Below are 5,637 nucleotides of genomic sequence, written 5' to 3' on the forward strand. Positions count from 1 at the left end.
TTCCCCACTTGTTCTGCTCCATGCAACAAATCCTGCAACTCTTTCAAATCTGGTTCTGTTTGTGTCATTTTGCTTTTCAGCTGAGATAGCAAGAACTGCTGGTACTTTAACATATGAAATTGACAGTTTAATGCCCTCATGGTTAAAGTGGCTGATGTATACACCTTTTCCCCCACCTTTCTAATGCTCTGGAATCTCTCCGAAGGTAAAGGGTTTTTAGCAGTAGAGGCCTTAATCCCCTTGGGACCCTGAAAAATAGTTTCTGGGTCAGCAGTAGGGCTTTTATAAAGGAACTGGTAAGAATCAGGAACCCGGTAATATCGGTCTGGTTTAACAGGGGCAGGAGATAGAGAGTCTGGATTAAGACTGGCTTCTGCGTACACATTATCCAAAATATCTAAGACAGGAGGAATAGCCAGGGGCCTATGCTGGGGAAGCAGCAGAAATTCCGAGCCTTTTCTTGGAATCTGAGTAATCATAGCCTTCCCAGTGGAAGTGTTCTCTCAATGTATGTAGGGTTTCCCCAAAACAGTAGTCCTCAGGGGGAGAGACCGAGGGAATAGACTCCTCAGCATCAGAGTCTTCAAATGGGGAATAGGCATAATCCTGGTCCTCAGAAAGGTCTGAGGTAATAGAAGTCTGGTCTGAGGAAGGGTAGTCTTCCTCCAACCTGGGTCTTTTGTCTGAGGGGAGGGGGCTGAGAACCCCTGATGAGTGAAATCAAATCCTCAGCCATTTTAAGCATCTGTTTTTCAGGCATGGGGCCTTGAGAGGTCTGAGGACCCTGTTTAATTTTCACTGGAGCTTTAGATTTAGTGAACGATTTAATGGAGAAGGTGGTAGGGCCTGAAAACTCCTTCAGAAATGGCAGGCCTCGCTTCCGTTTCTCCGTCAAGAGTGGCGTCGGTATCTGCAGAGGGAATGGAGACAGAGGCACTTGCGACCTCGGGTGCTGAAGTCGCTGGTAAAAGTTTCATCGGTAGTCAGGGGCTGTGTAGGTGCCTCGCTGAGAACCGGTAGTCGGCCTTAGCGTAGTCTCAGTACAGGCCTCGGATGTCTGTCCTTATCCTTGCATTTGCCTGAAAGTGGCATCTGCATATCCGACGACAGGATACAATTAAATTTTTTGCCAAAATAATGAAGGGCGAACTCCACCTGGCACTTAATAGTGTGCTTGTTAAACCTAGCACAAAAACAGCAGGCAGAGACGTCGTGGTCTGGCCCTAAGCAAGGTATACAGTAAGAGTGAAAATCCTTATGCGGTATTTGCTTCCCACAAGAAATGCAATTAACTTTGTCTGACATCGGTCTGAGGCAAGAAAAGTTTCCCCAACGGGGGTCTGAGGCAAGAAAAGTTTCCCCAACGGGGTACTTCGCTTTAAAGAAGACTTCGGCTGAAATACTTTTCGTAAATCTCAGGAGCTGGCCAACCGGCACTTGCGAACTGCTTCTGCTTCGGGCACCGCACGGTAAGAAAGACTGAAGAAAATTGCGTCGGCTGCCTCTTTTATACACCTGTCGCACTGACGTCAGGGAAGAAGCGACGACAACTGACACCGGACCTAGACTTTGGAATTCGGCCGACCGAGGACCCGCCTGATGGCAGGATAACCCAAGTGTGATGACTGCAGCTGTATGCACGATGAACATCCTTCCATGTCTATCATTTTCATCCCTCCAATCTTAGTTTTCCTCAGGAATGCCATCTGTTCCTGGAAGCTTTATTGCAGATTAAACATCGCTGTTTTTCTCTCTATCTTAACTGTTAATTAAGCCTTATCTACTGCCAACCTTAACATAAGTCTTCCATATAAATTTCCATTTGTGTTGATTTCCAAATTACTAGTTTATACAGATTCCATTGACGTGGCCACCACTGCCATGGCAACCTCCGTCAGGAGTTTGTACTGATACCTAGACTACGAAAACCTAAGTGAGATCCCTTTTGATTCCTACTGAAAGCATGTTAAGGGTTCTCAAACTTCCCTTCTACTGCAGAGAGGGTTGTGCCATTCTGCTGCTCACTCTTCTGCATCATTTCCTTCACATTTGGATCTAAACAAAGTGATAGTCGAATAGGAAATTTATGAAGGATGCTTTAAAATTCCCACAAAGTCACAACTGCAACCAAGCTTGGCACCTCATGGCTATGCCCACACCAGCTGCTACATCTGCCACTTTATGCAACAGGCACAACGATTCATAATGTTGGACATTGGTCTATAGAGTGGCTTGGAGTCGCTTCTGAGACTTGATTCTTCAGAGTGGATAAATCTTGAAATCTCCTTCCGGAATCTTGCACACTGGTGGAAAGGCAGGCGCTCACAACTTGATTTAGTGTAAAATTCCTTTTCTTCTGCTATTCGAAGACATCAGAAATTCTTACAAAACAACCATATTTAAACCCAAAGCAATTAACAGCCAATAAAAACCTACCAACAAAATTAACCCCTAGTGAGTCAGACAGAATTGTTTATAAACAATATTCACACTTTCATTTAAATCAGGAGGAAGGCAAGCAGCCAAACGAATCTGCCACTTTTTCATTTCAACCTGTTTTTATTTAAATCACCTCCCCTTAAATCTAAGGGCACATCACAGAAAATGTAAATTTCTTAAAATTCTAACATTTAATAGTGTTTGTAAAGTGCATTTTCTCAGTTTGTTCTAATGGCATGTGTGTTCCCTTATTCTAGTTCTTAAAACTCATAGTAGTCAAGTCTACATAAAATGCAGGACATGACAGAGCTATATAGACAACTCCAGTAGAAGAATAAAACCTACCCGTGGCTTTGTTATGTACCAGGTCTAAAAAAGGACCCTCTGAAATGAATCTACATGTTACAATTAAAACACTTACAAGTCCTGTAAGATCTTGTAGTTGGAATAATTTTCATCCTTTCATGTTTTAATAAACAATTGATAGAAGTATTATAAATACAAACTGTGGGAAGGAATGGAAGTGAAGTAAACACTGAATGAAGAAATGAAAGTACTAAAACACAATTCTGCTATGGAAAATAAACATTAAAAATCGTTATAAAGAAAAGTGCAGACCAGGTCTGAACTGTCTGCAAACAGCTAGTGTTAACCGAGTATGTTTTACCTGTTTGAGCCAATATTCATTTTCCCCTGGAGAGCACACTGCTTTGGCTTGTAAGCAGCCACACACACATTTTACACTCTCTTATTCCCTTCTGTTAACAAATAGTATCCATAACTGATGAATACTGTGCATTAAAACCCCAGTAGCCTACTGATACAAGGTTACCCTGTTTTCCCCCGAGAAATGGTTAACTGTTTCAGAGCAGTCCATGGTCAACTGGTGGTTTCTTAAACACAAACTTGTCTTTGCTTTGGCTCATTAGCAGCAGTACAAAACTGCCCAACAACTTTTCTCCCCCTCCCCATTTATTACCTTAAGCCAAAGTTAATAAATATTACCTGTGGCAGGCACCATTTTTAAAACTACAACCACCCTTTGTCATGATCATATGTTGATTTATCAGTTTATTCTTACCCGATTGTTTCCAGCCCCCTCATAAGAGCTACTAACAGGGTCTCTACCCACTTCGCTCCCCACCGTGACCCTATTTCCTCCTGCCCCCAGTGGTCCTACCTTTATTACACTCACAAACCCCTCCCATCTTTCCAATAGCCAACCACAGCTCTAACTCAACACTACCTCCTCCATCTTCCCACTATCACACCCTCCTCAACTAACATGTACAAGCATACCTTACCTATGCTCACTGCATGCACTCTCCTTGCATATCTTACATCCTACCAAAGCTCCATCATTCCCCCACTCAACCACTACCACTGTACTACTACTCACACCACTCGTCTCACCCTCACTCAGCTCCCCTCCCAACTCAAGAACCATCCCTATGCAGCCCCCACATATTCTACCAACTATATTGCTCAAAGCATCCCTACAATATCATAGTCAACAGAAAGCCAAGTGACTTCCTTCTACTAAGCCTAAAGAGGATATCCAACAAAGTCCATGAACTTCATGCCACCATAGACTTGTAACTCCCCAGATATAGACATCCTGACAGAAACCTGGCTAAAACCTCACATTACCAGTGAGCAAATACTCCCTACCTGTTACGGCATACTAAGTAGACCAGCTAAACAAGAAATGAGGCGGTGTAGCTATAATATTTAAACAGCATCTAAACATCCAGATCTTAAAATCATCAGCTCCACAAATAGGAAAAGAAATGTATACAAACCTCAAAACAAAAACAATTGGATGCTACTTCCCCCACCTGGCCAAAGCATCCCTCCATTAGAAAACCTCCTCAGCTGGTCTACCCACCATCCCCCCCAAGAAACTATAACTTTAGGCGATTTCAATATTGACTGGCAATCCAGTTCTGGCAACCATCCAACCCATCAAGTAAACCTTCATGGCTTCACCCAACTAATCCAGTCGCCAACTAGGAAAAATAAAAACTCCAGCAAGCACACTACCCTGGATTGGATACTAATCAGTAAGTGCTCCAGGTCATATATAACAGGCTGCTTATCAGAGCCTCAGTGATCACTCCCCAACATTCCTACTCAAAAAATACCTATACCAAGCTAACCCCGGCATCTAGTCAAATACATAAACTAACTTTAAACCACTAACATTCATCTCATCCCTCAAAGAATGCAACTGGCGTCCTAGTACCTCAGTCTTGACGCAGCTGAATTTTTTACCTTCCTGAGCATAGTATAGTTTGTGATGGTTTTGTAAAATTTTTGTTTCGTATCTTGGACACAGTTAAAATAGACATCGGAGGTGGTGACTGGAAAAATCTTTTGAAAAAGAAACAAAGCTAGGGGCAGTTTAGGTTGGCTTCCATGTATCCCCCGGGGCTTAATGAATCTGTGTCCTTGGTACCTTTTGCTTATAGAAAGGTCAAATAATTTGTAAACTATTGGATGAAAAATACAATATTATCCCACATACAAATATGTATTTTTATTTGTATTTATTTATATTTTTTTAATACATTTTCATAATATATTTTCATAATATGGTTATGTTTCAAGACCCATTGTGCCAACAGTATAACTAGGTATGTCAAATTGATGTTTTAACAAAGGTTTTTAGAGAGTATTGTTTTTAAATGTTTAGTTGATTATGTGATATCATTAATTAGAAACAGTATTTAAACGTTTAATAAATTATAGCTATTTGTTTCTGATGAAGTCTCTTATGGAGAGATGGAAAGCGCTAAAACTGGTTGTTTAATAAAGATGGAGTGTTTTTGGAAGATTTAATTGGCGTCCTGGATTCCTGGTTCACCTAATATTTATCCAACAGTTTCATCCATTTTTTTTTTGTTGTTCATCATCAGTTTTTGGTTGGGTGAACTATGGATATTTCTGGGGATTTAAATTTATCCAACAAAGCGCTCGCCGAGGACTTTGGAGTGGAACTTAAGGAGCTAAGTGGCGAAGTGTCCCATTTGAAAGGTAAACTTACTAAATTATTTGGAACTTTTGACTCAGAGAAGATCATCGTGGTTCCGTTCCTCCCTTGATGGGTGAGCGTACTGTGTTTGTGCCTCCGGGCTATGTTGGTTACAGTACCACCAACATTACAGGATATCCGCCTATACAACCGAACTTGCAGCA

The sequence above is a fragment of the Protopterus annectens genome, chromosome 2.part1 (genome assembly GCF_019279795.1).
Source record: "Protopterus annectens isolate FY-2018-M chromosome 2.part1, PAN1.0, whole genome shotgun sequence".
Classification (NCBI taxonomy): domain Eukaryota; kingdom Metazoa; phylum Chordata; order Ceratodontiformes; family Protopteridae; genus Protopterus; species Protopterus annectens.